Source organism: Coffea arabica, chromosome 9c (assembly GCF_036785885.1).
Source record: "Coffea arabica cultivar ET-39 chromosome 9c, Coffea Arabica ET-39 HiFi, whole genome shotgun sequence".
In the NCBI taxonomy this organism is placed as follows: Eukaryota; Viridiplantae; Streptophyta; class Magnoliopsida; order Gentianales; family Rubiaceae; genus Coffea; species Coffea arabica.
Genome location: NC_092326.1, coordinates 14,414,736 through 14,439,793, shown reverse-complemented (window position 1 = coordinate 14,439,793; position 25,058 = coordinate 14,414,736).

The following is a 25,058-nucleotide window of genomic DNA, read 5'->3' as shown; positions in this document are numbered from 1 at the left end:
AAAGTTTTACATTTCAATTCCAAAAGTACAACTCAAACCAGGGCCTAGTCAAAATATAGCAGGAGTCTTAACAAAAGTACAACGAAGGGTCTCTCCGTACTTCTCCAAGATTCGGTCCTGTTAAGGAAAACAAAACTATAGGGTGAGCTAAACGCTCGTGAGGCCAAGAACACACATGCAAGCACTTTGTTCAAATAGCAATCCCAAAAATTTATAAATAAAACCATGTCCTTTCAATAATCAATCATTCGAACAGGAAAAGTAATCAGAAACAATTCAAGAATATAGTAGCTCTCAGGAGCTAAGTTCCACTCGCTCTGCCGATGTCATTCGTATACCTTCCCGCGTTGACCCTCCTGTCAACCGGGTCGGTATTTCCATTTCCGTAGATCACTACTTACTTCCCTCCGTCCACCGTACACCTCAAGGGTCCACAAGTCATTTATAAGGCGATACTCCACGAGTATGCCAAGCAAGACCTCTCATTAGGTCGAGCTTATATATATCTCATGGCTCGCCCAAGTCCCCGACCAAGCCCATTGCCGGCTCGAGTCTGAGGTCGGCCTATGAGTTTGGGCGTCCCCCATTCATTTGAAAGTCGAGGAGGTTTACTCCAACGACATATGTAATCATAACATAACATAACATTTCATTCATTCATTGAATACATTTCAATCATTCATTTGAAATTAGAACGAGTGCGATAAAGTACGCACCCGCCCTTATTTTTTAAAACTTCCAACAATTACCACAAATAAGCAAGTATCAAAGATTCACACACTTGACACTCACCGAGCAATTCAATAAGAATTATTTTCTGGGAGTTCAAGTGTCCACTGTGAGATCCTCTTGAAGGTCTCCTTGTGCGCCTGGCAATTAATAGCGGATAATCACACAAATAATCCACTTGTCAAGGAAGATTGTACACTAGTACAATCTAAGGGATTTTTCACAAAATGAACCTCAATTACTCATAAATCAAGGTTCAACTTGCCTTTTATTATGTACAATATTATTTGAGTTTTTATCATGAAAATCGAGGGCAAAACGTTTGAATAATACTAAGAGAATTAAGAGTTTTGGAAAAACTCCTTTGCCTTGAAAATTGAGAAATTTCAGTTTTATCCTAAATCTTTGAAAATTCGAATCTCTCTCGATATAAGCCCAAAATTGGTAAACTTTATACCGTTGGAAACCTTTTGGAAAGTGTTAAAAGTTCTTAGAAGACACTTTTCCATGAATCTGTCGCGCCCAATTTTTTGATGAAATAAATAAATAGGTTGAAAATGTGTATTTTTTTATTAAATTTTGATTGGAAAATGAATTGTGATTTAAAAGAAAAATGGGTCTAAATGGGGGTTGAGAATGCGACGATTTGACCCAAAATTATAGTTTAAAAAGGGTTTTTGAAACAAAATACGGAGTCGCCACTTGGTAATGAGTTAAGGTGTACCAAGTCACCTAAAAAATGTATTTTTAAAGAAAAATAGGAAAAAGTAATGAGAAAACCCTTTTTAAACGACTCCTAGTCTACGTAAACCAAAGAAAAAGGTTCGGGAGTCAAATTTGACAAAGGGGAAGGCAAGGATAAAATCCAAAGCACCCCTTTGACCTAGCCAAGGCTAGTTGCATGATTTAATCAAAGATTTTCTTGTTTTAACCAAAGAATTTATTACATTTGGATGCACTACATGAATGCAAACCCTAGACCTAGGGGTATTGGGGGAAATTTCTCTTCAAAGGTTGAGTGGTACCAATCACATTAATTGTGAAGCCCAATAACGATCCTTTGAAGAAGTCACGAATAATTCGAGTGGGATGCAAATGAATGGAATGCATGTATGCAATGTGAGGACATGAGTTTGGAAAAGTAATAAAAGGCAATAATATATAAGTGAAAATGTGCACGTGAGTGGGCAAGGTGCGGTGTGTGAAATGATAATATGAAGTACATGTGTGCAAGTGATGATAAAAGTGTTCGTGTGCAAGTGAAGCAACATAAAGGTGCACGTGTGCAAAATGAGGAGGAAAAAGATGAAAGTGTGATGAGGGTATAAAATGGTAGAGTGGATTTTGTAACGGCCCCACCTCCCCCTAAGGCGAACCAGAGGGTTCGGCGGACCGCCTGCCCAGCTCTCGCAGGGACTCAGTCGCTCACTACAGTCCTCAACCCAATTACAATATAAATCTCAAAATTTCATCAAATTCTCCAATGATTACATATTCCAAATGCATCGGAAACTGATTCCAATCGTGGAACGTATACTTACATCCATATCAATTGCAAATATTTACACAAGACCAACTCATACATAAAATAGATCCAAACTTAAACTGTACACGATATAAGCCATCCAGTCCCGTGAATAAGCACTCCAAGCTTTTCTTCGCCTTGAGCCCTGTGGGGGGGGAAATAAAACATTTTTGGGGTGAGCTAGAAGCTCAGCGAGTAACCAATAAAATCGGTAAGCAAATCAGTTTCACAGTCGTTCATTTCAGTGATGTCATGATTCTAAGATCAAATGTACATTTATTGCTCTCGTGAGCCAGTGAAATCGTTGTACTTAAACACCCAACGCTCCAAACAAACATTTAACAGTAAACAGTCAGAGGGGGAGCCATTTGCTCCAGATGAACAGTACACAGAGGTGGAGACGTTGGTGTTCAGCACACGAATTCCAAGTACTCATTTAAGCCAAAACATGTCATGGGCCACATGCAAGCACTCATGATATGCAATCAAGTAAATAGTGCAAGAAACGGTTCATAAGTAACTTTGGAAACAGTTTAGGGTCACTCACCTCCACAGCTCAGAAATCATCCATCACATAACATTGCCTTGCTCAAATCCAAGTCTTAGATCACAAACTCAATGCAAACAAGTCCTTTAAAACTTCGGATAGCACTTCCCCTAAATTTGCTTACTTTCCCAGCCATCATGGCTTCATTATTTCTTCAGCCAGTCCCAAAGTCACACAAATAAGTTCATCTAATATCCATTCAGCAAGCTCCAAGTAGTACTAGTACAAGTCAAGCTAGGAAAAAGTCCGGAAATGAAGGTTAAGCTCAAAACCAGAAAAATAGTTTTGACGTCATTTTGCGGTAATGATGACCAATTTCCGTTCCGAATTTGGATTTCCGACCTTCATGAAAGTTGTTCCATTTGGAATGAACTATCTAACTGCCAATTTTCAGCTCTTTTGACCATGTGTAACATAGAAAACAGTTTGCACTCAAAACTGACCATTTGTGCATTGGCCAGATTTCGTAAGTGATTGTGTTTGGTTCATTTGGGACTGAAGCCTCCAGTTTCAGTTCTGGATGTCTTCTTAACAGTTGTTGTTCATACTTTAAGCTTCGATTTGGCATCTCATACGCCTTAATCCGATATTCATAGCTCAACTTATGAGTAAACTAGAAATGAGTATCAAATCTGCCGTTTCCGTTTCCATCCGTCATATTTACGTGCGCGCGTGTCGTTTTTGCCGTTTTGCTTGTTTTAGGCACGATAGTAGCCGTTTGCGATATTATGTGACACAATCTTCTATTTCAGACGGTGGTGAGCTGGGCGGAACTGGTGGGGCCCACTACTAGCTGTTCATTTCGATCCGATTTCGTACTTTTGTTATTTTAGTTTCTGAGTAAGTATTCAGGCCAGTTTGATGTGTTTTCTTTGCTATGTGTTTGAGATATGTGAAAAGGGTACTTAGGCGAGGGTGTACTTTATCGCACTCGACCTAAACCCTAATGTGAATATATAATTGTACTTGGCATATGTATATGAACCTTTTGGAACCAAAACCCTTGAGTTTGTGGCTCGGGGCGACTTTCGAGTAAAGTTTGTGAAGTTTGCAAAGTTTGTGAGTTCGTGGGCCCGATCTAAGACCTGTTTGGACTATTCGAGCCGGTTAGGGCTTGGTCGAAGTCAGTCCAACTTAGTCTGAGGTCACCAAGTTTGTAGGTTCATGTTATGAACCAATTTTGTGAATCCGGTTCACCGAGAAGGTGACCAAGTTTGTGACCCGAGCTTGTGACTCAAGCTCAAGTTTGTGATTTCGTTCGCCCGGGCAAGTTTGTGAGGTGACTGGCCAGTGAGGGTGATAAGGTGTCGGTGGGTGTACAAGCGAAGTTCTACGGACCATTAAGTGTGGTCGACGGAGTGTCGGCAGGAGATCACGCATGGCATATGAATTGGCTTTGGAGCCACCTGTATCCTTATTATGTGATGTTATTTTTCTGCTTTTGCTTTACTCTTACTATGCCACTGTTGTTACGTGAAATTTACGCTTTCACCCCTGTTTACTTACTAAGCATATAGCTTACCCCATTCCTTTTGTTTTCCTTAGCAGGGGCTGACGCGGGGACTTTTGGCTCCTACACTAGTATAGTTAGATTGGCTTGTAATAGTTGGACAGTTAGGATGTTTGTTTTTGTTTTGGTGGTTTGTATAAGGACCCTTCTTAGGGTCTATCTTCTGCTGGTGGTGGTTATAGTGTATTAGAGTGGTTTGACTCGAGACTTTTGAAGATGTAAATATAACTTTTGGGATTGTATATATTGTATATAGTGCTCTTTCGATCTATCTCGTTTGATTGCTTTAAGTTTTGAGTCCTGGCGCGAGCTAGGCAGGCGGCCCGCCGATACCCTTGGGTTCGCCCTTGGGAGAAGTGGGGTCATCACAGATTTAAAAATGCATGAGCCTAGGGAGTTCTTGCATATTGGGTATGGGGAGACCTAAATCGTGACTCAATTTGCCCTTTTATAGAGGGAATACAAGCGTGCTAAGGCTTAGGAAAAAGTCACACTCGTCTATATCCCATATTTAAGGGGACTCTCAAGCAAATGAACCCTATAACTAGCATGAGATGCAAAAGCCCTAAAATGAAGGGAAAAGGGTTTCGAGGAGCATGCCAAATGATAAACTAAGAAAAATGCATGACATGTAATGAACACGCAAATATGTACTAACGAGGGGAAATCCCTAAGGGTCTAGCGTTGGACTAGCCCATTCTATGAATTCCTACTAGCGTTGGACTAGCGGAAACGTACATTCATCCATCACATTCATTCATGGCTATGGAAAGCGAGTAGACATGCCAAACACTCATAAACACATAGCACATAACATTTAGCATGTTCGACTAGATGCAAGGCCCTAACAAAGCAAATTAACACATAGCAACTAAGCATGCAAGACACATAAGACAATTAAAGCCCTAACTATTACATTTGCTAGCTAGGCACATGACTTCGACAGGTCTTCATTGAATGCTCCTCCAAGCCCTATCTATTATATTAGGGAGTGTGAGGACCTAGTCCGTTCATACGTTGAGATTAGGGTTATTCATTATTTTGTACGGTTAAATTAAGGTTTTAGGGCTAAGGAGAAACCCTAATCTCGGCCAAGATTGAAAACCCTAACTTTGCTTACGATAAAACCCTAGTTTATGCGGTATTCTAGTGTGTGTTTTGGCACAAGAAAAAAAATAGGATTCGTTATAGTTTACAGAGGTTTAACAAGTTTGAAAATGGTTAGTAAACTCTGGATTAGTAAACCTCTAGTGTCACAATGTTAGAAAGCTTAAGTGGAGTTATATTTATCGCCCGTCCTTTTCTACATTTTCTTTATTAGAAAATTCCCTAGATAATTTTTATTGAGTAAATAGAGTTTTTAGATGATTTTTCTAGGATTAGTTTGTTTTTGAGAAATTAAGAACGTATATCGGAAGTGGGACCCGCTAGTGCGAAAAGTTCGGGAAAATTCGGCCAATTAGGTTAAATTCCGGATACTGTGTAAAATTTATCGGGTGTTAAGAGATAAGTAGAGAGTGTGAATTGATTGATGTGAGAGAGAAAAGAAAGGATAGGAATGCATTAAAGGTGGTGACAAGTGTCACCATTTCATTGGAGAAGACTTATGAATTACTATTTCATTTTTTGACTTTTGACCAAAATTGGTTAAATATCTAAAAATTTCACAAAAAAATCACCATTTCTTCCCTCTCTTTGGCCGACCTTCTCCAAGCAAAAAGAGAAAAGAAACTCTCCACAATCTTGCCCAATCTCTCAACTAAACCGATTAATCTTCAAGTTCCTCCATAAAATCCATTAAGTGAGTGATAGTGAGTTGTGTGGTGAAGTTGGTTGGAAGCTTAAGGTGCTAAGTGGTCTCTCTTCTTTGGTTCTAAGGTAAGTGACTATGGAACCCCTCTCTTCTATCTAAAGATGCTTAATAAATGACTTGTGGTTGTTATAAGTGTGATTTTGTGGACTATTTCTTGATTTTGGTTAAGATTGATGAAGTTTTCTATTTATTTGGGATTTTTGCTGGTTGCATATGATTACTATGATGTGGCTATGTATGATGATTGGAAATGATTGGGAATGAAGCTAGTTGGTGTGAATGGTAGTTAATTGCAGCAAATTTCTGGTTTGGAAGATAAATTAGCAAGTTAGGGTTTGAAAATCCCTAATTCTGTCTGGTTTTGGATCATAGGGTTAGAGGCCGAATTTGACTTTGCTCAAAACATGAAAATTGTAGGTATTGATGTTTTTGAGGTGCCTGTAAAATTTCAGGTCATTTGGATTAATGTAGAATGAGTTATGACGAAATTACTGTAGCTGTTCTGCTTTGGACAGAATGCGAAAACTGTACTGGTAATTGGCCATTTTGACTGGAATTGCTTTGGATTTAGTTGTTGGTGTCTTCTGATGAAATGTAGCTGGATGTCTTAGCTATCATATGCCTTTGGAATTTCGGCATTTGGACTTGTATAGACCGCGTTATAGTAATTACAGTTTTGTGCGATTTGCAAACCTGTTTTGGTAATTCTGGTATAGTATTTGGCATTTTTGACCTAGTTAAGCTAGGAAATGGACTGAGTGGCCTTCTTAAACATTGTAGCCTCTTAGGTCTTGAATCTACTTGTAAAATTTCAGGTCAAACGGATTAGTGTATCCTGAGTTATGGACAAAACCATCAGGCCTGTTTTAGACGTTCGTTTGTGTACGTTTTGAATTTCAGTTTCTGACCGTGGGTTTTTCCGTATTGATCCCATTCGATCTGGGTGTCGACTTCTTCATAAGAAATTTAGATCCTGGTCTCAGCTTCGAAACGGTATAAAGTGCGTCGAAATCCGAGTTCCGTAGCTCCTGTTATGATCAAAACAATATCGATCGTCAGAACTGCCTTGTATTTGGACAGTTCTGACGGGTATTTTGGCACTCGATTTTCGTTCTATTCTGAGTGGATTCAGATCTTGGCTAAAACATCAAAGTTTTACCCTTATGTCTCAGCTTTCTAATGCCTTTGGAATTTCCTGATTTGGACTTGTGAGCTAGAAGTTATGGTCTAGTAAACAGACCTTGTCTGTCATTCAAAGTGCAAACCTCTGGTACCGTTTTCCATGATTTCAACTTGTTTTGATTCGGATCCAGTTTAAGGTGTCTTCATGAGAATTGTAGGCCTTCCTCATAGCTTCGAAACGGTGTCTCGTTCACCTTGATCCAATATTCCTAGCCTAATTTTTGACCAAAACGGTTTGAGATGGCGGATTTGGCCGTCCCGTTTGCCGTTCCGCGCGTGCGCGTGTGCCCCTTTTTGCCGTTTCCGCACTTGCGCGTGCCAATTTTGACGTTTTGCTTGTTTTGGATCTGTTAGTAGCCGTTTGTGATATAATGTGATAAAATCTTCCATTTCAGACAGCGGTGAGCTAGGCGGAGCCGGTGGGGCCCACTACTAGTGAACGCGCGAAGCGATTTTGCTTTAATTTGAATGTATTATTGTACTTGGCGTATGTATATGAATCTTTTGGAACCAAAACCCTTGAGCTTGAGGCTCGGGGCGACTTTCGAATAAAGTTTGTGAAGTTTGCAAAGTTTGTGATTTTGAATAATTTTGTGAAGTTTGTGAGTTTGGGGCGAACTCTTGACCTGGTTGGACTATTCGAGCCGGTTAGGGCTTGGTCGAAGGCAGTCCAACTTAGTCTGAGGTCACCAAGTTTGTAGGTTCATGTTATGAACCAATTTTGTGAATCCGGTTCACCGAGAAGGTGACCAAGTTTGTGACCCGAGCTTGTGACTCAAGCTCAAGTTTGTGATTTCGTTCGCCCGGGCAAGTTTGTGAGGTGACTGGCCAGTGAGGGTGATAAGGTGTCGGTGGGTGTACAAGTGAAGTTCTACGGACTATTATTTGTGGTCGACGGAGTGTCGGCAGGAGATCATGCATGGCACATGAATTGGCTTTGGAGCCACCCGTATCCTTATTATATGATGTTGTTCTTTTCTGCTTTTGCTTTACTCTTATTGTGTAATTGTTGCTACATGAATTTACGCTTTCGCCCCTGTTTACTTACTAAGCATATAGCTTACCCCATTCCTTTTGTTTTCCTTAGCAGGGGCCGACGCGGGGACTTTTGGCTCGTATACTAGTATAGTAAGATTGGCTTGTAATAGTTGAACAGTTAGGATGTTTGTTTTTATTTTGGTGGTTTGACTCGATACTTTTGGAGAATGTAATTATAACTCTTTTGGGGTTGTATATAGTACTCTTTTGAATTTTCTGGCTTGGATTGTTTTAAGTTTTGAGTCCTGGCGCGAGCTAGGCAGGCGGCCCGCCGATACCCTTGGGTTCGCCCTTGGGAGAAGTGGGGTCGTCACAGGGAGACCCTACTACAATCTAAAAGGGGGAAAAGGAATAAAATAATTAAATCCCTAACTATTACAAGCCAAGAGGTGTACACATACCCCATAAAGAATAACTTAAATAAAAAAAAACAAAAGTAAATGACATAAATAAAAGAAATTAAGGGAAGGCTAGGAAAGCAAAGTAGACATGTATTTCTCACGTAGCACGTTGGTTCACATAGGAGAGACAAAAAAAGATAAAAGAAGTTATACCTCCCTTGAGTTGGAGCTCTAACGTAGTGAAGTTACTAATGTACCCTCCAAAATAATAAAAGGGTCGTCAAGGTACCACAAATAGTAAAGTATGACAAAGTCACCAAAGAAAAGGGTGGCTTGGGCTAAGACTATTAAAACAAAAAGGTAATAAGACAAATCGGAATCCATCAAACATTGAATGTTTCCTCACTTTGCAACTTAGAAATGACCAAATAATGTATGAATTCCAAACAAAGGTGGAACATTGATCAAATTTCTAAAATAGCAAAACGACTAAAGACCCAATAGCAATCATTGATCAACCAATCAAGGTTACTTGAAAACATTTTTAGGAACTTTACAGGTCCAATGAGCAAGAAATGGTCAAGTAACCAATTTATTTCAGAAAATTCAAGAAAATAGGCAACCACATACTTATTTAGACGCCAAGTTTCACAATCCATGTATTAAGCATCACCTTAGCAAAACATGATAACCAATGAAGGCAAGCAAGCAATTGAATTGAAACATTAGTGCTGCCAAAGACTCAATTGTGAACACTAACCAAGAATTCAAGCTTAATCAAACACTTTTAAGAACTTCAAAAGGTCCGAAGGCAAAGAAAAGGTGGAGGAATGGTTCCATTGCAATCATCCTAGGATCTTATTGCAAGAAACTAGAACATGCTTGGGCTTTTGTGGAACGTGGAGAAACTTGAAGGGTTAAATTGATTAAGTTATCCAATTAGTTGGGCCATAGTAACATTAAACATAAATTAAGGGCTTAGAATGCAATTTTTTGAAAGCATTTTCATGCAAAAACATGCAGACAACGTAGAAGCTAATTTTTGCAGTTGAAAACATCTACAGACAACATGAATGTGCGCTGCATTTTCATTTTTCAACCATAGATTTCAGAAAAACCAAAATAGACCTCAACCAAACTCTCTCAAACTAATGTATAAACTTTGAGTTAAACAAACAACACACAACTTCAACATCCAAACAAGTAAACTTAAATAGAAACTGATGCAAAATCACGAAGGAAACATGCATTTCTGCAATCTTTCGGCCAAACCAACTAGCTGCAATTTATTTTCACTTACGGATTTCAACCTCAAAACACCATTTTGAGTAAAACCTTTGCAACCCAACATCAAACTTTAGTCCAAACAAAACTTATTTAACATCTAAACATGCGAAAGGAAACTCAGGGCATGATCATGAAGTTGCGGTAGTCTTCTCCTTGCTGATTTTTCAACTACACCATGCGGCATTCACAAACCAAAATAGATCACCAACAAGCATGATCTTTTGATTTAAACAACCACAAGATACCAACCCCAATCACCAACCAAACCAGAAATTACATTTTATTGCAGGATTGGTGGCTGCCAAAAATAAAAGAAATAACAACTAAAGAGAGAAACGAAGCGCTGCAATTTTCCAGCTACCATTAGCTACGCTTGCGGGGGAATTCATCAGATGTAAGCACGGCCAGCTTTCCAACCAAACAACAAAGGCATGATATTGAGCAATCAAAATCACAGAAATTGAACATTCAAGCAAGCAAATCTTCTGTAAAAAAATTCTGTAACCTTCCGGGTTTAGTTCAAAAAAAGAAAGAAAGGTTTCCTGCTGCAATTTTGTTGCTTAGCCACCTCGCGTGGCAGATTTTCACAAACCTCAACCCACAATCCTAACTTTAAGTTCTTATCAAGCTTGTCATGCATGTGGTATATGAACTGAACAACAAATCTCATATTTCAATCACACCAAAAGTTCCAGCAAACAAACAGAGCACGACTTCGACATCCGGACGGGCTAAGATGCCGCGCTTCAAACAAACAGACTCTGTAAACGTCTTTCCCTTTCAAAGTTGGGGTCTTGCTACTAAGCTACAGCTTAGGAACAAAATAAACAACACCCAAGCAGATCTGAAAACCTAACAAAGTTTCTCATGTAATTATATCAATAAAAGACCGCAGCTTGGTAAAGAAATAGTTGCTGAAACCAGATTTTTCCATACTTGCTGACTCAAAGCCAAGAAAATAATCAGAAACATCAAGTAAATCCCTAACTCTCATAGGCAAGGACTTTTTAACAGAGATTATCTATAGGACTAAGCTAAAAGAAACCTTACAATGCTATTTCGGTAGAGTTCACGATGGCAAAAGACTTGAATTTGGTCTGAAAACACCAAGCTTCCGTAGCTTCCTCCTTGTTCTGCGTTTGTTTTCCTTCTCTAGCCGTCAAAGCTCTCGGCTCTCTCTTTTAGTTTTTCCAAATTTCTTGCTTTCTCCCGTAAACTCTAGCCGCCACCTCCTTGTTTTTACTCTCAGCACTCGCTAGTTTTTCTGGTTTACTTGTTTCTGATTTTCCTTCCAGTTTGCAGCCGTCTCCTCTCTTATTTTCTCTATCGGACTTTGGTTCAGATTTTTCCTCCTTCTCCAGCCGTCAACTCCTCAGATGAAGCCCTTCTTTTGCTTTCCCTTGCTTCATTTCTCTCACCAAATCCTCACGGCTCAAACCCTTTCCTTCTGCTTTCCTTTTTTTTCTTCTTCCAGAACCCACGCTGCCAATCTCTTGCTTCCTCTCTTTTCTCGGCTAAACCTAGCTATATCCCCCTTCTCGAATTCTCCCCCCTTCAACTCTACCTTGCGGCTCCCTCTTCTTTTCTATTTATATGGGCATCATAACCCTAAACCCTTCAGTCCTTTTCTCCTATTTGCAGCCAAGGGCTGCCTTGAAGTTCCCTTGCAAGCTGCGACCAAAACGCAGCTTGCATGCCGCAAGACCTTTTTTTTTTTTTTTTTTTTTAAATGAACCAAACGAAAATAAAATAAAAGATAAATAAAGTAGAAATGACTAAAAATAGATAAATAAAGCCAACTAAAACAAAATTGCTATTTTTCTTTTTCCTCTTTTTTTTTTAATGATTTTTCTTTTTTTCTCTTTTTTCAAGAAATTCTATGCTAAAACTTAAAAATAAAAATAAAAATAAAACTAGAAACTAAAAACTAACAATCGAATAAAACTAACACGATAAATAAAAAAGCTAAAAATAAACAGTAAATGAAATTACACCAAAAATTTGGTGTCTACAGTTTGCCCCTCTTTGTCTGAGTTTTGGAAAAACTTGAGACAAAGAAGTAGAAACCAAATACTTACCTGCATTATTCGGCTGCGAATTACTCAAACGATGGGGACTGACCCCTGACAGGAAATTTTAAAATCGGAACTGACCCGAGATAGAAATTTAAACGGGACTGACCCGAACAGAAATTTAAATGGGACTGACCCGAACAGAAATTTAAACGGGACTGACCCAAACAGAATTTAAACGGGACTGACCCGAACAAGAATTAGAATTTAAACGGGACTGACCCGAACAGAAATTTAAACGGGAATGACCCGAACAGGAATTTAAACGGGACTGACCCGAACAGAATTAAAATCAGATGAATTGAAGTGAGATGGAGTGTTGGTGGGATTGACCCATGTTTATTGGTGATGCAAATGAAAGAAGTGAAATGAAGTGTTAATGGGACTGACCCATGTTTGTTAGTGATGCAAATGAAATGCTCACTAGTGGGACTGACCCACGGCTAGTGATGATGCAAAATGAAATGCTCACTGGCGGGACAAACCCAACTCCAGTAGTAATGAAAATGAAGTGCTTACTAGCGGGACAAACCCAGCTCCAGTAGCGATGAAATGAAATGCTTACTGGCGGGACAAACCCAACTCCAGTAGTAATGAAAATGAAGTGCTTACTAGCGGGACAAACCCAGCTCCAGTAGTAATGAAAATGAAATGTCTTGACAAACGGACAGTGGGATCAAACCAGAGCCTGCCGTGATAAACTTGATTTGATTTTTGATTTTTATTTTTTGAGACTTGTAGAAATAATTTGCCCCAGTGTGATGAATTGGTCAGTGGGATAACATCTGAGCCTGACGGGGTGTGGACGGTCAGCGGGATAGAACCCGATCCTGCCGAAGTAAGCAGTCAGCAGGATAAAACCCGGTCCTGCCGAGGTAAGCGGTCAGCGGGATAAAACCCGGTCCTGCCGAGGTTGGCGGGATAGAACCCGATCCCAACGAGATGTTTGGGAAGTTGGCGGCACAAAATCCAGGCCCAACGTGATGTTGTGAATGTTGGCGGCACGAAATCCAAGCCCAACGTGATGTTGTGAAGTTGGCGGCACCAAGTCCAGGCCCAACATGAACTTGCGATGTTGGCGGCACCAAGTCCAGACCCAACGTGATCTTGTGAAGTTGGCGGCACGAAGTCCAGGCCCAACGTGATCTTGCGAACAAGAAATTGAATTTGATTTGTCAAGAAGCAAGAAATTAAACTTGAGTTTTTTGATTTTTGACCTTTCTGATGATGATTTTTTTTTTTTTGATTTTTTCTTTCTTTTTCTGATTTTTTTCCCTTTTTTTTCTTTTCTTTTGATTTTTTCCTTCCTTTCGGATTTTTCCGAGAGAATTTTTCAAAATTATTTGCCCCAGTGTCGGGTCCATTTTTCCCTCCTTCTTATTGCTTCTCTTTGCAGTATCGGCCTTCCGCCTCACTGGATGCTTTTCGTCATTTTGAACCATGAATACCTGCACAGGGGGGCTTAACAAAGTATGACATGCACTCAAATTTCTTATTTGGAAAGAACAGCGTGATTGGTTTGACATCCTCAAATGTATTACAAAAATTTTGCCCCAGTGTGGGCTATTTTGCAAAATCTCTCACATGAAAATTTGCCCCAGTGTAGGCCTATTTAATTGCAAAAAATTTGTTTGAATGACCCTCCATTTATTTAACAAAGTAAGCAATTGCTTTTCCTAACATATCTTGTGAAGAAAATTGAATGTCTTGCTTAAACTCATATAGCCAATTTCATGATGAATTTTTCAAAACAATGCTAAATTAAGAAAGATTTCTTCCCCATTTTAGCATCAATGCTTTGGGTGATGGGTCACCATTTCTTGTTGGCTCGTCTGCCAGGACCAATCAAGTGACTTTATTTGGAAATGGCTAAAGGAAAATGGGAGGTCAAGATTTGTCTTATTCTTGTGCCCAAAATTGTATGTGATCCCTTCAATACCACATCTTAGTGAAAGCAAAGAGTTTGTCACTCTTATTTCTTAAGAAAACTTAGTCAACGTATAAGCTTTATAGGCTTGCAACAAAATGGGTAGAAGCGATAGCTAAACCTGTGAAAACTGGTTATACCCTTATGATCACGAATGATTGATGGATTTCTTACGAGCATAATCCTCACTTTGGATTGTCATGAAGGAATAAGTCAACGATGGACTTTGTTAGCTTGTAATGTAGCTTGAAAACGATAGTTAAAGAATAAGATTTTCAGGGATATTGCACCGAAAATCGCATTTTTCCAAAATTGCACCTATTTTGAACTCAAAAGATCTTGAACTTTGTTTGACTTTTATCACTCAACAGGGACTTTCAGCATCGAATCTTTTTGCATTTTTCCTTGCATTTGTTTTCCTTGCTTTTCTTTTTGCCTCTTTTTCCTTTCCCTCAACTTGGTGGATTTTCACATGGTGAGTAGAGTCAACCCCATACCCAGGCAATTCAGAAATACAGCTAAAATTTTCCGGCATCAGAAATTTTTTTGACAGGGCCATTGCAAAAAACAGAAGTCAGGACTTTCGGCTTTTGTAATGGGGTCAGGTTTGAAGAATCTGAGATCGCATTATTGCATCAACCCTATTTTAGGGCTAAATCAGAACTTTGCCCCAGTTTATGCTCAATTGAGGCCTTTTCTCTTTTATTTTCTTTCTTCTTTTGATTTTTCGGCTTTCGGCCATTTTTGAACTTTCACAAAATCTGCCCCAGTTTATTTTTGAACTGAGGTTCTCTTTTCTTTTTTTTTTGTCTTTTGATTTTGTTGCATTGTCACTTTTCACTTCTTGAAACTTTTTCCTTTTCAATTCAAACTTGCCCCTAATGTGGGGGTTGCGATTCTCAGAGGTTGCCAAACGAAATAATTTATTCTGATGGCTCAAAAGGGATAACTAGGGATAAAATGTTTAATTGGAAAAGAAGAGGGCCTGACCTTTGTTCTGTCCCTTACAATAACTCTGCAAGGAAACTTTCGTTAATGCGAATTTTTTTTTTGTTTTTTTTTTTGCATGTATCTGAATTACTGACTGAGTAAGACCCTTGTTCATCCATATTTGTGAAACATAGGCGGTCCGCGCGGACAAATCTCTTCCTTTTTTTTTTTCAAAATTGGAACCCAAGTGGAATCAAATTTTCCCAATCTGCAGTTCCCTTTCCCCTTTTTCTTTTTTTTTTCTTTTTCAAAATTCCCCAGTTTCCTTCCCCAATATGGGGTGCGATCATATGTGCACTCGAAAAGAACCACCCATTTTTTGGCTCAAATGAGGATGCAAGGGATAAATGGTGTTTAGGTTGTAGAAACGATGGCCAAAGTATCATTCTTATGCCTTATGACAACCAAAGTAACGCAATGATCATTGAAAATCCATTCCTCTTTTGATATTTGAAAATCTTCCAATGAAAGGTAGTGATCAGTAGGCTCTTATTTGAAACGAAATTACTCTTTCAAAGGCTCAAATGGTAGAGCAAATGATAAAATGTGTATGGGTAGAGAAAAGAATGCTCGAAGTATCATTCCAAATTTTCAAAACAAACAAGAATAATGCACATTTTTGCTTTCACTTAGATGTGAATTGAATCGGTTACACAATGGATATTTTCAAGCAAAGATGGCCCCAATTTGCAATTTATCAATCAATGTGACTGATTTTATTCTGGGGTTAAGTGAAGGAGAAAAGGTATCTCATCGGGCTTTTTGAGTGGCCATTCACCCTTTTTTCTCTGAGCACTCTTATTGTATAGCTTGGATCACCGATCAAATGTAAGGATTTAGGAAGCATACACTTGTGAATTTTCAGGCTAGAGGTTGAAAAAATCTCAATTTGTTTTATTTCTCAAAATTCATCATGAAATCTCCAATGAATAAGAATAAAGAATGACATGTACATAAATATACACAAGACAATGATTGTCCAAAAATTTTATTGCTGAAAAAGTTTGAAACAAAAATTCTCATTCAATTATGATACAAATGAGAAGAGAGAAACTTGTAAAGAGCTCCACATATACACTTTTTGTCTCCTTTTCTTTTGACACAAAAATATATTAACAAGTCAAATATATAGAATTTTCCTTGAAATCTCTTAGAAGCTCTTAACCTAGAGCTTTCAGATGGGTCTTTCAGGTTTCCATTGTTGGATCTGCCCAAGAATCAAATAATACTTGTGATTTTCAAACTTTATTAGATCAAAATTATCATCACCTATAAAAAAATGTTTTTGCCTTATTGAAATATTCTTATGAATGCAGGGGGGAAGGGGGAAAACAAAAGGAAAATACCCAGAGTTAGTAAGAAAGAATATAAAATCGGTATGCATGTCCTATGGGGGGACCCTTTTTGTGCCAAGGGTAGGCCTAGCATGAAAATGCAATCCTCCAGAGCAGGCACTATACAATACCTGATGGATCCGATCAGCTTATGGAATGAAAAATAATTTGAAAAATTTGGCCCATTGGAATGAGAAGAGACGTTTGTCAAAATGAGGACCTCGTTCGAAGGGATTGATTACTTTTGATCGATACAAGAACTTGCAAAAACGCACGGGTTTGACCTTGACGAACTTCCTATCGAAGAGATTGGAATTCGTTGACCAAATTTTTTCAGTGAAGCACGGGTCAAAACCCCAACTGATCAAATGGCTGGATGCAATGGATGGTTTTCTCAAAAATCGACTAAGTTTTGAAATCCGACATTGAAACCCTAATTGGTCAAATGAAATTGACAATTTATTAAAAATCGACCGGATTACCCTAAAAAGGGAAACTGGTCAAATGAATTGAGTGAAATTTAAAACTTACTCAAAATTGACCGAATCATCCTAAAAAAGGAACTTGATCGGATGAATTGAATGAAATTGAGAATTTTATTCAAAATTGACTGGATCGTCCTAAAAGGGTAAACTGGTCAAATGAATCGGACGAAATTGATGATTTATCGAAAATCGACAAAATAGCCCTAACTAATCAAAGGAATTGAATGACATTGGTGATTTCTTCAAAAATCGACTAGATTGCCCTAAAAATGAGTGAATTAGCCAAATGAATTCAAAATCAACTAGGTTGCCCTAAAAATGAACAAATTGATAAAATGGACTGGATGAAATTGGGGAATCAAATGATCCAATGGACCGAATGGCTTGATGCATTAGTTTATGAGCCTTCTAAAATCAAAGTTTGGCCTTAGTTTATTTATCATCTCATCAGTGAGAAAATATTGGTGAATGTTCCAATTAATGTCCTTTTTGCAAGGGATTTTTACCAATTTGATAAAATGGCCAAAAGGTGATTGTTAGACGCTCATATTCCAAAGATCGTTTTATAAAAATGATCGGATCCTACCTTACCTTGTGCGCTACCCCTTTGGATGGCACAAAATGTAAACGTGCAAGTCTCCTTGGATTAAGTATCCGAGACACAAGGTGGCTTATTCCTAACACGGGATCCCCTAAATGGCATTCCCTTCTAAGGCTTATGCATGATGCCATTCATATCAAAGCAGGGAAAAATGCGATTTGAAATGAGACGTGACCTAAGGAGCCCTTTGTTTGCCAGGGTAAGCCTAAAATGGTATGACATTAATTTATGAACAAGATATATCACAATTTTCACACGTGCAATAGCCTATCTACAAGGGTAGGTTTCTAAAAAAAAGTCATGCCAGACCTCTTATTTGCTAGGGTTTGTAAATGCAATTGGGACACAAAACCAAGAAAAGTTAGCTCAGTCCGATAAATACACATAACACATTGTAGCAACGAAATCAACATAAGGAAATAAAGCAATAAAAAGAAGAAAGGGGTTGGACCCCTCCCCTCGTGAATAGTGTCCCTAATAGGGTAAGGTCGACTCTACCCTAGGCAAGCTAAAATGGATGCATGAGGTTAGGGTTCACTAATGCATCTAGACTCGATAAGTCATAGGTCCCCGATCCTTCAGACTTGGAAACCAAGGGTCATCACTCCCAAGGTTCCTTGTCGGTGGCTCGAGCGATTCCCCAGACGTTGCTACGCACACGTCGTGTTACGGCTACCCATCTGGGCGAATCTAAAAAAAATCCTCAACCTTCGACTAAAAACTAATAGGTCATCAACCTAAAGTTTAAAGCGGAAGATCGAGTGACCCCTCGGATCATGCTACGCACACGTCGTGATACGATCACATGTCAAAGTGGGTCGCCTAAAATCCTAATAGGGTGGAGTGGCGTGACAAGCCACTAAAAGAAAAATAAATGAGGGGTAAAAATAATTAAAGCGTATGCGCGTATGCTAGTGCTCGTTTGGAGGGGAGGGATCAAGAACCAACGCGAGGCTCTAAGGTGACACACCCCCCCAAATGCAATGCGAGCGCGAGGTAAGCAAGTAAACATACATTCAATCAACCAATCATACATTCGTGAGCGAGGGAGTAGTTGGATACGCGTGAAATGCAAAAATCCTAATAAAAGGAAAAATGCAATCCTAAACACCCAAATGTGATATATGAAAAGATTAAAAGAAGAAAAAGATTGATTAAATCAAATTTGCTCTGACTCTCGAATATCCCCAGTGGAGTCGCCAACTGTCGCGCCCCATTTTTTGATGAAATAAATAAATAGGTTAAAAATGTGTATTTTTTGATTCAATTTGTGATTGGAAAATGAATTGTGATTTAAAAGAAAAATGGGTCTAAATGGGGGTTGAGAATGCGACGATTTGACCCAAAATTATAGTTTAAAAAGGGTTTTTGAAACAAAATACGGAGTCGCCACTTGGTAATGAGTTAAGGTGTACCAAGTCACCTAAAAAATGTATTTTTAAAGAAAAATAGGAAAAAGTAATGAGAAAACCCTTTTTAAACGACTCCTAATCTACGTAAACCAAAGAAAAAGGTTCGGGAGTCACATTTGACAAAGGGGAAGGCAAGGATAAAATCCAAGGCACCTCTTTGACCTAGCCAAGGCTAGTTGCATGATTTAATCAAAGATTTTCTTGTTTTAACCAAAGAATTTATTACATTTGGATGCACTACATGAATGCAAACCCTAGACCTAGGGGTATTAGGGGAAACTTCTCTTCAAAGGTTGAGTGGTACCAATCACATTAATTGTGAAGCCCAATAACGATCATTTGAAGAAGTCACGAATAATGCGAGTGAGATGCAAATGAATGGAATGCATGTATGCAATGTGAGGACATGAGTTTGGAAAAGTAATAAAAGGCAATAATATATAAGTGAAAATGTGCACGTGAGTGGGCAAGGTGCGGTGTGTGAAATGATAATATGAAGTACATGTGTGCAAGTGATGATAAAAGTGTTCGTGTGCAAGTGAAGCAACATAAAGGTGCACGTGTGCAAAATGAGGAGGAAAAAGATGAAAGTGTGATGAGGGTATAAAATGGTAGAGTGGATTTAAAAATGCATGAGCCTAGGGAGTTCATGCATATTGGGTACGGGGAGACCTAAATCGTGACTCAATTTGCCCTTTTATAGAGGGAATACAAGCGTGCTAAGGCTTAGGAAAAAGCCACACTCGTCTATATCCCATATTGAAGGGGACTCTCAAGCAAATGAACCCTATAACTAGCATGAGATGCAAAAGCCCTAAAATGAAGGGAAAAGGGTTTCGAGGAGCATGCCAAATGATAAACTAAGAAAAATGAATGACATGTAATGAACACGCAAATATGTACTAACGAGGGGAAATCCCTAAGGGTCTAGCGTTGGACTAGCCCATTCTATGAATTCCTACTAGCGTTGGACTAGCGGAAACGTACATTCATCCATCACATTCATTCATGGCTATGGAAAGTGAGTAGACATGCCAAACACTCATAAACACATAGCACATAACATTTAGCATGCTCGACTAGATGCAAGGCCCTAACAAAGCAAATTAACACATAGCAACTAAGCATGCAAGACACATAAGACAATTAAAGCCCTAACTATTACATTTGCTAGCTAGGCACATGACTTCGACAGGTCTTCATTGAATGCTCCTCCAAGCCCTATCTATTACATTAGGGAGACCCTACTACAATCTAAAAGGGGGAAAAGGAATAAAATAATTAAATCCCTAACTATTACATGCCAAGAGGTGTACACATACCCCGTAAAGAATAACTTAAATAAAAAAAAACAAAAGTAAATGACATAAATAAAAGAAATTAAGGGAAGGCTAGGAAAGCAAAGTAGACATGTATTTCTCACGTAGCACGTTGGTTCACATAGGAGAGACAAAAAAAGATAAAAGAAATTATACCTCCCTTGAGTTGGAGCTCTAACGTAGTGAAGTTACTAATGTACCCTCCAAAATAATAAAAGGGTCAAGGTACCACAAATAGTAAAGTATGACAAAGTCACCAAAGAAAAGGTGGCTTGGGCTAAGACTATCAAAACCAAAAGGTAATAAGACAAATCGGAATCCATCAAACATTGAATGTTTCCTCACTTTGCAACTTAGAAATGACCAAATAATGTATGAATTCCAAACAAAGGTGGAACATTGATCAAATTTCTAAAATAGCAAAACGACTAAAGACCCAATAGCAATCATTGATCAACCAATCAAGGTTACTTGAAAACATTTTTAGGAACTTTACAGGTCCAATGAGCAAGAAATGGTCAAGTAACCAATTTATTTCAGAAAATTCAAGAAAATAGGCAACCACATACTTATATAGACGCCAAGTTTCACAATCCATGTATTAAGCATCACCTTAGCAAAACATGATAACCAATGAAGGCAAGCAAGCAATTGAATTGAAACATTAGTGCTGCCAAAGACTCAATTGTGAACACTAACCAAGAATTCAAGCTTAATCAAACACTTTTAAGAACTTCAAAAGGTCCGAAGGCAAAGAAAAGGTGGAGGAATGGTTCCATTGCAATCATCCTAGGATCTTATTGCAAGAAACTAGAACATGCTTGGGCTTTTGTGGAACGTGGAGAAACTTGAAGGGTTAAATTGATTAAGTTATCCAATTAGTTGGGCCATAGTAACATTAAACATAAATTAAGGGCTTAGAATGCAATTTTTTGAAAGCATTTTCATGCAAAAACATGCAGACAACGTAGAAGCTAATTTCTGCAGTTGAAAACATCTACAAACAACATGAATGTGCGCTGCATTTTCATTTTCAACCATAGATTTCAGAAAAACCAAAACAGACCTCAACCAAACTCTCTCAAACTAATGTATAAACTTTGAGTTAAACAAACAACACACAACTTCAACATCCAAACAAGTAAACTTAAATAGAAACTGATGCAAAATCACGAAGGAAACATGCATTTCTGCAATCTTTCGGCCAAACCAACTAGCTGCAATTTATTTTCACTTACGGATTTCAACCTCAAAACACCATTTTGAGTAAAACCTTTGCAACCCAACATCAAACATTAGTCCAAACAAAACTTATTTAACATCTAAACATGCGAAAGGAAACTCAGGGCATGATCATGAAGTTGTGGTAGTCTTCTCCTTGCTGATTTTTCAACTACACCATGCGGCATTCACAAACCAGAATAGATCACCAACAAGCATCATCTTTTGATTTAAACAACCACAAGATACCAACCCCAATCACCAACCAAACCAGAAATTACATTTTATTGCAGGATTGGTGGCTGCCAAAAATAAAAGAAATAACAACTAAAGAGAGAAACGAAGCGCTGCAATTTTCCAGCTACCATTAGCTACGCTTGCGGGGGAATTCATCAGATGTAAGCACGGCCAGCTTTCCAACCAAACAACAAAGGCATGATATTGAGCAATCAAAATCACAGAAATTGAACATTCAAGCAAGCAAATCTTCTGTAAAAAAATTCTGTAACCTTCCGGGTTTAGTTCAAAAAAAGAAAGAAAGGTTTCCTGCTGCAATTTTGTTGCTTAGCCACCTCGCGTGGCAGATTTTCACAAACCTCAACCCACAATCCTAACTTTAAGTTCTTATCAAGCTTGTCATGCATGTGGTATATGAACTGAACAACAAATCTCATATTTCAATCACACCAAAAGTTCCAGCAAACAAACAGAGCACGACTTCGACATCCGGACGGGCTAAGATGCCGCGCTTCAAACATACAGACTATGTAAACGTCTTTCCCTTTCAAAGTTGGGGTCTTGCTACTAAGCTACAGCTTGGGAACAAAATAAACAACACCCAAGCAGATCTGAAAACCTAACAAAGTTTCTCATGTAATTATATCAACAAAAGACCGCAGCTTGGTAAAGAAATAGTTGCTGAAACCAGATTTTTCCATACTTGCTGACTCAAAGCCAAGAAAGTAATCAGAAACATCAAGTAAATCCCTAACTCTCATAGGCAAGGACTTTTTAACAGAGATTATCTATAGGACTAAGCTAAAAGAAACCTTACAATGCTATTTCGGTAGAGTTCACGATGGCAAAAGACTTGAATTTGGTCTGAAAACACCAAGCTTCCGTAGCTTCCTCCTTGTTCTGCGTTTGTTTTCCTTCTCTAGCCGTCAAAGCTCTCGGCTCTCTCTTTTAGTTTTTCCAAATTTCTTGCTTTCTCCCGTAAACTCTAGCCGCCACCCCCTTGTTTTTACTCTCAGCACTCGCTAGTTTTTCTGGTTTTCTTGTTTCTGATTTTCCTTCCAGTTTGCAGCCGTCTCATCTCTTCTTTTCTCTATCGGACTTTGGTTCAGATTTTTCCTCCTTCTCCAGCCGTCAACTCCTCAGATGAAGCCCTTCTTTTGCTTTCCCTTGCTTCATTTCTCTCACCAAATCCTCACGGCTCAAACCCTTTCCTTCTGCTTTCCTTTTTTTTCTTCTTCCAGAACCCACGCCGCCAATCTCTTGCTTCCTCTCTTTTCTCGGCTAAACCTAGCTATATCCCCCTTCTCGAATTCTCCCCCCTTCAACTCTACCTTGCGGCTCCCTCTTCTTTTCTATTTATATGGGCATCATAACCCTAAACCCTTCAGTCCTTTTCTCCTATTTGCAGCCAAGGGCTGCCTTGAAGTTCCCTTGCAAGCTGCGACCAAAACGCAGCTTGCATGCCGCAAGACCTTTTTTTTTTTTTTTTTAAATGAACCAAACGAAAATAAAATAAAAGATAAATAAAGTAGAAATGACTAAAAATAGATATATAAAGCCAAATAAAACAAAATTGCTATTTTTCTTTTTCCTCTTTTTTTTTAATGATTTTTCTTTTTTTTTTTCTCTTTTTTCAAGAAATTCTATGCTAAAACTTAAAAATAAAAATAAAAATAAAACTAGAAACTAAAAACTAACAATCGAATAAAACTAACACGATAAATAAAAAAACTAAAAATAAACAGTAAATGAAATTACACCAAAAATTTGGTGTCTACAGAATCGAAGTGGAAAGTACTCAAAAATGAGCTTGAAGGTACAGACTTGGTTTACAAAGTAGAATTAAGTTGGATTTCGGCCAACTTTGAAAATTCGGCACGATTCACACGTTGCGAACCGGCCTCTGAAATTTGTAACACAATTAGTGTTGCAAGTGAGGTTTACAACAAAGCAAGCGGATCAAGAATCGGAGTTTCGAGTACCGAGATACGGTAGCTCGAAGTTGGGGAAATTCAGGACTGGAGAAGAATTTCCAGATTTGAACCTTCAACACTAGAAATTTAATTAGGTATCGAAACGAACTTGGATTGGTACCAAAATTGGCAGTATTTTACTCCTATATGAAAGGTACCGCTCTATCAAATTTCAGGGAAAAATACCTTCGGAAAGATAGTTAATTAGTCAACCAAAGTTCAGGAAAAATTCTAAGGCAATCTGCCTTTTGACTTTCATTTCCCAATTCAAATCGTTTAACCAAGAAAGCTATCCAACCATGGTTCATTGGTGAAATAAAGGTCTAAGATACATCCATGATACCTTTGGTAATGGTTTAGCATCAAGAACTTCAAGTAATAAAATCATTCCCAAGTTTTGCCCCAAATCAGTCCAAATACTACGTTTTTCCGAAACAGGGCAGTCCTCTTGTTTTAGTCACAACTCAATCAATTTAACTCCGAATGAGGCATGGTTTATGGCGTTAGAAAATATATTCATAGGACTAAAAGTTCACAGAAGAAAACGTTCTGAAATTTGGCAAGCAACCAGCTCGAAATTGAGCCTCAAGTTGCTGCCTCTACAAACCATTCCAGCAATTCCGAGAGACAGGACAGCTATCTTAAAATGTTTGGTTCGGCTCACTCACAAAGAATCAGAATGTTCATTTTATCTCAAATTAAATCCAAGAATGTCTAGTTTCAAACACCACTGACGGCACTTGATTTCGACACCCGAGGACAGAGTTATGGTCAAAATGCTACCGCTGGACAGGGTTACCCGAAAATAACTTTCCAGCTTGCTTAGTCCACGAATAAATTCATTTGCCCATCCAAACGTTAATGTTTTCCAACGAAAATTTTTACACATATAATATAACATATAAACATCAGGTTCACACCAATAAATCACCAAAAATAGGCCTTATCATGGCCGAACAAAACAGTGGCAGTTTCGGAAATTTCTTGTCATGACCTCAACTTTGAGTTTCCAACAATAATACTCCATAAATCCATCATTATAACCACTAAACTACCATTAAATCCAACATTAATCCTCTAATCAGCAACAACAACCCAAGTGTGGGAATTCAAAGAGCCCACTTTCACAATTTCCAACTATATCAAGCCATCCATACACATGCAATAACTTAAAGATGCATTTCTACCATCATAATCCAAGTTTAAGGTGTAGGATGAAGTTATACCTCCTTAGTGCCTTAACCCAGAAATTTTCGGTCCTCAAGAGCTCCAAGAAACCGTGAAATGCAGCCCTTTTTGTTAGCTAAATCCAACCTCCAAGTAGTTTGCTAGATGATCTTCAAGTTTGGTGAAGATTGGTTGAAGTTTTGGGTTGATTTGATGAAGGAATTTGTGAAGCAAGAGAGTGAGAGAGAGGGAAGGTTGGCCGGCTGCTTGGTGAGAGAAGATGGAGTGAATTTTGATCAAAGTTAGCTTCCAAGAGAAGATTAAATGATGGTGCACATTCACTCCAAA